The sequence below is a fragment of the Bubalus kerabau genome, chromosome X (assembly GCF_029407905.1).
Source record: "Bubalus kerabau isolate K-KA32 ecotype Philippines breed swamp buffalo chromosome X, PCC_UOA_SB_1v2, whole genome shotgun sequence".
NCBI lineage: Eukaryota > Metazoa > Chordata > Mammalia > Artiodactyla > Bovidae > Bubalus > Bubalus kerabau.
The window spans coordinates 123,352,736-123,362,536 of record NC_073647.1 but is presented as its reverse complement, the minus strand read 5'-3'; the positions used below and the strand labels follow the sequence as shown (position 1 = coordinate 123,362,536).

The 9,801-nt window shown below is 41.1% G+C and overlaps 1 non-coding gene across 1 annotated transcript; it reads right to left on the bottom strand.

The window, feature by feature from the left end:
• Positions 1-9,399: 9,399 nt before the first annotated feature.
• Positions 9,400-9,505, bottom strand: LOC129640470 (U6 spliceosomal RNA). The gene has a single exon (XR_008708839.1). It is a non-coding gene; the product is annotated as a U6 spliceosomal RNA (small nuclear RNA).
• Positions 9,506-9,801: the final 296 nt, after the last annotated feature.

Genomic DNA, 9,801 nt, shown 5'->3' with positions numbered 1-9,801 from the left:
AGCTACTATGCATTTTCCTATTTACATATCATTGTTTTCCAAAACTTTTTGTTTTTCTTTAACATTGCAGTGGAGTGATCTTTAATTCATTTGCCCTTTGATTTCATCTACAAAATTATCTGGGTTCTGTCAGTCCCTACCATTAAGCAAAACACAGCTGCCGTGCAAAAAAATGAAACAACAAACTGATTTATATGTTACCCAGATCAGGTTGCAATTCTCTTTGGCAAAATTACATTTTCGGTTGACCACATCAGTATGCCCCTCGCTTGGCTCTAAGGCATTGTTTTAGGAAGGAACCATTTTGATTCTGAAACACATTAGAAAGGTAGGAAAAGAGTAATATCAGTGCTTTGCTGCCTGGATTCTGCATTTTGTGTTGAGAATTCTATAAAAACATGATTGAATTCTATATTTAATGCAATATTAAAATATTGTAAAATGGTAATAAAAGTAAAACATTAATTCAAATGTATACAAATTGTAGTAGGTTGAATTCTATCAGAAATTACACTGACATACTAACTCATTTTGGGTTCAGCCCTTAGAAGCTCTTCTTTTTGTAACTGTGTATTGATTATAGTTTATAGATTGGAAGTTCTTTTTTAATAAGAAGAGAGGAAGGGAAGGAGAACACAATAAAGCAAGATAGCATGATTATATACAATGGAGTACAAATTAGCCCCTTATCAGAAAATAGAAAACCTCTGACCAAAGGTGGTGGAAATGAATGCTGACCATGAACAGAAAACAGTGACTTGGGGCCATCAGCACAGCTTCACAGACAATAATTTTGGTTGTAAGTGATCTAGGACACAAAGAACTATTGGGAAAGGTAGTACATTTTGAATTGTAGGAAAAGGGACAGATGGATTCAAAGTAAGAGGCACTGTTGGTGCTGGGCTTGTGGCACAGGCCAAATAATTGGGCAGTTTGGAGCATCACAGAGAATTGGTACCAGAGACAGACTCTGAAGCAAAACCTACACAGATCTGCCTTTACTCTGTCTGGAATAATTTTTCATTAATCATTAAAAGGCTGAATGAGACCTATCTATAAAATTATTTAACTTCTATTGTAACTTTGTAAAGTTATTGTCTGTTTTAATCAATGATAGAGAAGTTAATAGTGTGCTACTCTTTAAGGGACATGAACTTGAGCAAACTTCAGGAGATGGTAAGGGATAGGGAGGCCTGGCATGCTGCAGTCCATAGGGTCACAAAGTGTTGGACTCAACTGTGTGACTGAACAACAACTCTTTAAGGAAGTATCTCATCATCAAAGAAGTAACTTACATCACCTGTTAGAGGTAATAGGGAACTTCAAGGAACTACTTAAAAATCAGAATCTAATAGCCATGAAGAAGCTAGGGATATCTTTTATCATGATTGATTTTATGGCCACTTGTCAAAATCTTTTGTTTTATGTTATGTTCATTATAGATTGATTGCCAATGGAAAGATTATTAATATCAGAATTTAATCTAAAACCCTCTTTCTGAAGAATTGTCAATATATTAATGATAGTACTTAGCAACAAAAAAGGTATAATTTCATAAGACTTTAGAGTTATTCTTAAAAAAGTTTAATCCATCTCCTTCAAATAAGCAGATATGCCCTGAAAGATTAATTAACTTGACCATGGTCATTGAAATGTTACCAAACTCAGATTCAGCTGCCACTTGAAAGCCAGTACTTGAGAGACAAATGTTGGTTGGAAAAGGAAAAGTTACTTTATCCAGGAGGTGGGCAACCTGGGGAGATGGCAGACTCATGTCCCGGAACCAACTCTTAAGATTCTACTTGGCCATAAAAATTTTTAAACGGAAGCTAGTTTCAGTTAGTCATTGAAGTAGGAGTTTATATTCTTTGCCATCTTCCATTGTGCACACACTTGACTTCTTGTTGTCTTTCTTCATGTGCTATCTTGTTCACAGAGTCTGCTCATGGGGTTACTGAGGGGGAAGCTGGGGAAAAGATCTACTCATCCATTAAGTATGTATTCTTCATTCCTACTTCTTCGGTCTAAGAAAGAGACAACAGGTTAGACAAAGCATTGTGTGATCAAAAGATTTGAGAGGTATGCTTGGACTGGACCAGTGAAGCATGGGGGTACCTGGTGTAGAGGTTAAGTTAAAATATAGCTTGATGGAGTCTATTACTGTTAGCTTTTAGGAGCTGCTTACAGATCCCCACTGTCAGACATCATTCCATTTCTATGGACTCAGGGCCAAAGACTGATCTTCTGTAGCTGTTTTAGGCTGAGAAAGGTCATCAAGAACTTTGAGTGGAAGATGTCGACATGGATCCATAGCATCTCCTTGCTGACAACATAAGTTGCCCACAGAATAAGCCACAATTATTTTTATGCCTACGAAGATACAGATTGTTGTGAGCACTAATGTTAATCCCATTCCTTTGAGGCCAGTTGTTGGAATCATGCTAGCCACAGATTTAGTGCAGCTCAAGATGGAGCAGCTTATGTCATGGCTACAGTCTGGTCATCATGCAGTTAGCTTTTTTCCCTCTGGTGGCAGTTATACATGGCTGTAAAACAACTCAGCAATGTGCATCAGACACTGTTGCCTATGTCCTTTAGGAAGGAACCTAAAATTCTGTGACTCTATTGTCCTAATAACTGACTGCTTGAATGTATTCTTTTGTGCCTCAGGGGAGCTGAAAGACTTCAACTTTTCTACAGATAAGAGGCAGGGGACATGGATAGTCCTTTCCACTTGGAATGACCCCTCAGGATTCTGCTCAGTTTGAGAAACAACCTACATTGAAATTAGAGGGAGAATCCACTTCATGTTTCACAATTTCATGTTTCTGGTGTATTTGTTTCCTACCTAAACCATTTCAGTGTCTCAAGTCCTTTTTCACACATTCACACATCAGGAACCAAGGAACTAGGAAGACAAGGACATGTCAATATCATTTAAATCACCTACTGAAAGCAATACATTACAATTATTCCTGTGCATGTGTACAACCATGGGCAAATTAAATTCAGGACACATGGAGCTATGAAAGCAGACAGTGCTAATGGGATTACATTGCATTCGATTACAAGATATTGATATAATCACCCCCAAAACCTTATGGTTAGTTTTAAGGACTAACAAATCAGAGAGAATGTATAGACAGTGTACCTTACTTTCATAAAAAAGTCTATATGAAATTCGATGATTACATCAGAGAATGTGAGAAAGATGCTGGCAGGAAGAAAACACATATAGGCAAACTAAAGACTGTCTAAACAGCCAGATCCCTCAATCACTGGATCTATTTCAAGATGGAAGATTGGGAAATGTTTGCTCTGGCACGTTCACTGGGGCTGCATACCCTTCAAATAATTTTTCGAGGACAGATTGCACCATAGTTTTAAGAGCAACCACAGGGGAGATATTTGTCAATAGCTATCACTAGTTTGCGATTCTACCCTGCTTGCAAGCTAAGGAGTTAGTCTGTCACATTTTAATGGATGCTGGCAGGAGACGCAGTACTCCAAGGTCAGAGACAAAGGTCTTTATTACTCAGAACACAGCAGGCAGCATGAACTTTATATTTGCATCTGTTCCCCTTGTCCCGCAGGTCTCACAGGTTTGGTGTGGAGCATTCCCATAGAGACTGTGCACACAGAGGGTTTGTGTCACAGCTGAGGAACCCTGAGTGTAAGGGACCTAAGTCCTTTACAGGAGCTTGCTGACAGACCTACCTGTTATCTCTATGGTCCTGGGGAGTTGACAAATCTGTCTTCTGACCAAGGAATGAGACACTATCTCTCTCATCTAAGGCTGTTTGCTTATACAAACATCCTTGAAAAAAGAGTCTAGAGCAAAATCTCTCAGTGCCTCTACTCAAAAGACATGCAGAAATGTGAGTGGTCCATGGAAAATTGCTTCCCAACAGGAATCCTGCCATCAGTCACTCAGGAATGTGCCCAGATTGCTCCAAATGAACTTTCCCTCTAATCAGGCACCTTTTCAACTTTGCTGGACCAGAGGACGGGAGGTGACAGCTGGCACCTACCTTTAGGAGCACCCATATAAAAACAATAAGCCTTGAATCCTACATGCTGCCTCACATGCTATAACATTCTGAATGCCCAGGCCCTTCATTTTTACAAATTCCTCATTCAGCACAGACTGATGGAAACAAGAAAGGAAGAAAAGAGGAAAGAAGTTATGATGTAATTATTTTACTGTCCAGTGGCTTTATGAATTTCCTCCCAGGATATTTTTCTGGCTTCCAAGGTAAAGCTGGGGTGTACCACATGTAGTCACACATTGGCCACTTTCCAGAGGAAGGGAGGGAAATTAACCCACTTCTCTGTCTAAAGGGTCTGGGGTGACAGGGTCAGAGACCACAAGGCCAGATAACCACCGAGTCAAACTCTGTCATTTTTTACTGAATTGAATTTAGGGTTTACCCAGTTAGTGCCTTTAACAGGTTCATCATCTGTGCAAGGAGGTAGTAGAGGAAGCAACTTAATGAGCACAGAGCCTCCCCACATAGCTAGGGAACCGGCCCCACCACCATCAACAACAGCCAGATTTGGAGTTGGAGGAAATTCAGAGTTGGAAATAAGTATACCATCCTTAAGACTGTAGTTTACTTGCAGTCCATGGGGTCGCAAAGAGTCAGACATGACTGAGCAACTGAACTGAACTGATCCCACATGTTTGGGCTTCCCTGGTGACTCAGCAGTAAGGAATCTGCCTAACAATGCAGGAGAAGAAGGTTGGATCCCTGGGTTGGTAAGATCCCCTGGAGAAGGAAATGTTAACCCACTTCAGTACTTGTCTGGAAAATCTCGTGGACAGAGGAGCCTGGCGGGCTATAGTCCCTGGGGTTGCAAAAGCGTCAGACGCGACTGAAACACTAACACAACAGCAATCCTACTTATTACCTGGTTTCTGGTTCAAGGATTAAAACTCCTGTTTTCCCATACCTAGTCACTTTTCTACTAAATTATAGAGAAAAATGAAAGAAAATGCAAGTGATAGTAGCTCAGACTCTTTGCGACGCCATGGACTCCTGGGTCCATGGGATTTCCCAGGCAAGAATACTGGTGTGGCAGTTGCAAGGTTGCCATTTCCTTTTCCAGGAGATCTTCACCATCCATGAATTGAACCTGGGTATCCTGCATTGACAGGCAAATTCTTTACCGATGAACTAGCAGGGAAACCCTAATTGTAGAGAATTTACATGAAAATAAGGCCACTAAGTCCCTGATGGTGGCATGGCATGCCAGTCCCTCCCAGGTATCGAATTGGTGCCCCCTGCAGGGGAAGCGAGAAGTCTCAATCACTGGACTACCAGGGAAGTCCCCTCTGAAAACTCGGCATTTATCATTATAAAGCATAAACAAGCAAGAAAATATTTTATTGTATTTTTACCTGTCCGTGGACAAAGGTTTAGCTGAAATCTCTCCTTTGCCACTGTCCTCATCCAGGGCATGCTTACAATTTTCCTTGTAGCATAAAGGGCAGACAGGGTTAACTGTCGCACCAGATGTTGCCAGTCTTTCATTTAAATTAGCTCTGACATTTCAGGCACAAGCTTGGTGATTTCTGATTTGCCTAATTTCTGTAAGATTTTATTTTAAATAGCAAGCAGGACCTTTTGAAAAACTTTTTTTTTTTTTAATGCTGTGATCTGGCAGAAATGCATATTTGGTCTCCATGGTAGTTCCTGACTCAGAGCTCCTAAACCCCTTGGGATTGCCTGAACAATAAGAGTAATGGGAGTGTCTTTTGTGATAATAGTTGGTCTTCTGTCCTCAGTGTATGAAACCACTTCAGAATCATAAAGGTGAAATGGGTGCCTTGTTATTCAAAATGAGCTTGTTTCCACAGGCTACTAAGTTAATGGTAATGGTGTGAAAGCACCTTTAGAATGGGGGCTGGTTGCCAGAGGAACCAACTGAGAATAGAAGGTTGGAACTTTCAGTCCCACCCCTTGACTTCCTGACTGGGCTGAATCAATCACCTGGGGCCCGTGACTTAATCACTGCTGCCTCTGTACTGAAGCCCTCTGTCCAAACCGAAAAGGACAGCATTAGGAGAGCTTCCAGCTTGGTAAACACTTGGAGATGTGGGGAGAGTGAGTCGCACCTGAAAAGACCCTGGAAGCTTCGTGTCCCATTCCATACACTTTTCTCTCTGCATCTTGTCCATCTGGCTGTTCCTGAGTTACATCCTCATATGATAAACCAGTGATCTAGTAAGTAAGCTATTTCTCTAAGTTCTGTGAGCCATTCTAGCAAATTAATTGGACCCAAGGAAGGAGGGAGTCATTGGAATATCGGATCTATAGCCAGTCAGAAGCACAGGCGATAACCTGGGTTTGGAACTGGCTTCTGCATTAGGGATGGGAGGGTAGCAGTTTTGTAGTACTGACCCCATAACCCAGGAATCGGATGCTATTTTAAGGTAGGTAGTGTCAGAAGTGGAGAAGGAAATGGCAACCCACTCCAGTGTTCTTGCCTGGAGAATCTCAGGGACAGCGGAGCTTGGTGAGCTGCCGTCTATGGGGTCGCACAGAGTCGGACATGACTGAAGCGACTTAGCAGCAGCAGCAGCAGCAGCAGTGTCAGAAGTGAGTTGAATTGTGGGACACCCAGCTGGTGTCACAGAGAATTGCTTATTGGTGTGAGGAAACCCTCCACACAACCCTGCTCTCCCTGTCCCAAAACGGGTATTGGTGACCAGAATACTTTTTACCTGTAGAGATAAATGCTTTGACTTCATATTTGTGTGTAGAGTGTTCAGAATGATACTGACCTATTTAGCAAAGATGAATGTTCTTCTTAATCTATTAATCTTACTTATAATCTGTTTTACATGTGAAGGTGGAATATATATCACAGTTACCAAGACAGACTAAAGCTAAGCATTCATTCAATTTCCAGTTATGAACTCTGAATTCTGTGAATTCTTTGAAACCTATGTCCCAACTCATTTTAAATTATTCATCTTTACAAATAAGCCTTCACCTTTGTGCTTCATATTGCCAGTGTTTTGGATGAAACAGAAATGGAGAAAGTTGGGTAGAACTATTATGTCAGATTTTTGTCAAATGATAACATTCAGGAATAAGTGATTGAACTGAAGCAGATTTCCTGTGTGGTCTGAGCAATTCCTTTGTGGGTTAATTGCCCCACCTACCTGCAGAAACCAAACTATTAAAGTGAATGTGGGGAATGGGACTGGGTTTTACCAATGTTTCATGGCAACCTTACATCTTGATAGATTGCACCCTATTGACGACTTTTTACATGAGAAAGGTAGGGGAGTCTCTACCCAGGGGCACAGAGTCCTTTAGGGTATGGATTAATGAACTTCTTGGAGTCTCTGTAAGAAATTCTGCTTCAAGGCTACTCAAAATTTATTGAAATGTCAGTCTGTTTTCCAAAAGGCTTAATCATGAGATAAATGCAAATTAAATTCAAATTCCAAATGCAATGACATGCAAAGAGCCTATTTAGAAATCTCTTTTGTGATAGAGATTTGGGGGTGGAGTTTTTTGTTTTAATTTTTTGCTTGTTTCTTCTGTTTTTTTATTTGATGATAACTTTAATAGCTGAATGAATTTCAGCTAGAGTAAAGATTGGTTTACTTTGATTAGCTGAAATCATTGCTAATGACTGACATTGACTGTATTTTCTGTGCTAACAGGACCAGTGGTGGGGTTCAGGGTGGGCCACCCCCAGATGTGTCACTCTGGCATGTGGATTATTTTCAGCTGAAAATAAAGAAGGCCCCAAAGACTCAAGAACCATTTACTTCCTTCTTACAGCCTGAAAAAAACATTTAAAATAGGTGACCTGTCCCAGGAAGGAGCTATCACCTAGACTTATGTGCGTGTGCCTGCTCAGTTGTATCCAGCTCTTTGTGACCCCCTGGACTGTAGCCCATCAGGCTCTTCTGTCCATGGGATTTCCCTGGCAAGAATACTGGAGTGGGTTGCCATTTCCTCCTCCAGGGGATCTTCCTAACTCAGAGATCAACTCTACATTTGCCACTGAGCCACCTGGGAAGCCCACAGTTATAGAAAACCATAATAAAGTGATAGACAGCGAGAAACCTAGTAAAGCCTATTTGATTGGTGTCCTCTCTGTGTCCCATTGTCTTTGGATACCCAGTAAACATTTGTTTATGAAACATGAACTCATTCCATCTCCCTGTGAATTAGCTTCATTCCCTTTGAGATCTCAGACCTCTACCTCCTTCTCCTTAGTCTAGAAAAAGGACTAAGATTAGGGGACATTCATGCTAAGAATGTTAAAATTACTACACCCCCACCCTCTAGAGTTTAACTGAGTGGGCCTACTGTGAAGCCCAATAATCTTTATTTGGACAAGCATGTTAACAGATTCTGATGGAGGTTTCCTGTAAGGTACTTTGAGAAAGATGGATTTAATTAGAATTTTTTCTTTTTGAGAATAAACACATTTCACTTTTTGGTGTAAAATAAGGATTTGGGGATTGAATTCTAGTCCAGATTATAAATCTGCTGGAATATAAATTCTTGTGAGGACAGGGATTTTTTTTTTTTTTTTTCCCCTGTTCAGTGGCACATGCCCAGCACCTGGAAGAATGACTTTTAATTAGTAGATGCATGCAACCCATTTGTTAACTTAATGAACTCACAGTATAAAGATTGCATTCCCTGAATATCTTCTAACATATGTTATAACCAGAAAGAGTTCGCAAATGAATTTTGAAACAGCAGAAGGGTGCTGTCAAACTGACAGCAGAGGGGTTAGCTCTGAGTCATTGGTACCTCAAACGGGAAATCGGGCTGATAAAGAAAGGCCAGGATGAATAGAGTTACTTGACAATTCTGCTGATATCTAGGCCAATCCTAGTCTCTTTTATTTTTAATTGTAGGATAATGCTTTACAGTGCTGTGTTAGTTTCTGCAGTACCGACAGTGTGAATCAGCTCTAAGTATACATATATCCCTCCCTCTTGAGCCTCCCTCCCCTCCCCTCCCCTCTAGGTCATCACAGAGCACTGAACTGAGCTCCCTGTGCTATTCCACAGGTTCCTACTATCTATTTTACACATGATAGTGTATGTATCTGAGAAGGCAATGGCACCCCACTCCAGTACTCTTGCCTGGAAAATCCCATGGACAGAGGAGCCTGGTGGGCTGTGGTCCATGGGGTCGCTGAGGGTCGAACATGACTGAGCGACTTCACTTTCACTTTTCATTTTTATGCATTGGAGAAGGAAATGGCAACCCACTCCAGTGTTCTTGCCTAGAGAATCCCAGGGATGGGGGAGCCTGGTGGGCTGTCGTCTATGGGGTCGCACAGAGTCGGACATGACTGAAGTGACTTAAGAGAGAGAGTGTATGTATATCAAACCTAATCTTCCAGCTCATTCTCCAAAATATAGAACACTCCCTGAATTTGTGTGTCATCCTTGCACAGGGCCATGCTAATCTTGTCTGTATCGTTCCCGTGTTAGTGTATGGGCTGACCAAGGGAGCATGGGCAATCCTAGTTGTGATCATTGTATTCCTTTCTTATACCTGCTGTAACAAAGTATAAAACTGTGTGGCTTAAACAACAAATGTTTATTTTCTCACAATTCTGGAAGCTTTAAGCCCAAGATCAAGGTGTTAGCAAGGTTCCTTCTGGGGGCTGTGAGGACAAAGCCATCTTATGCCTGTCTTCTTGCTTCTGTTGGTTTGCTGACAGTCTTTGGCATTCCTTAACTGGTAGATCCATGACCCTAACCTCTACCTTAATGTTTACATGATGTTCTTCCTTTTTCTGTGTTTATCT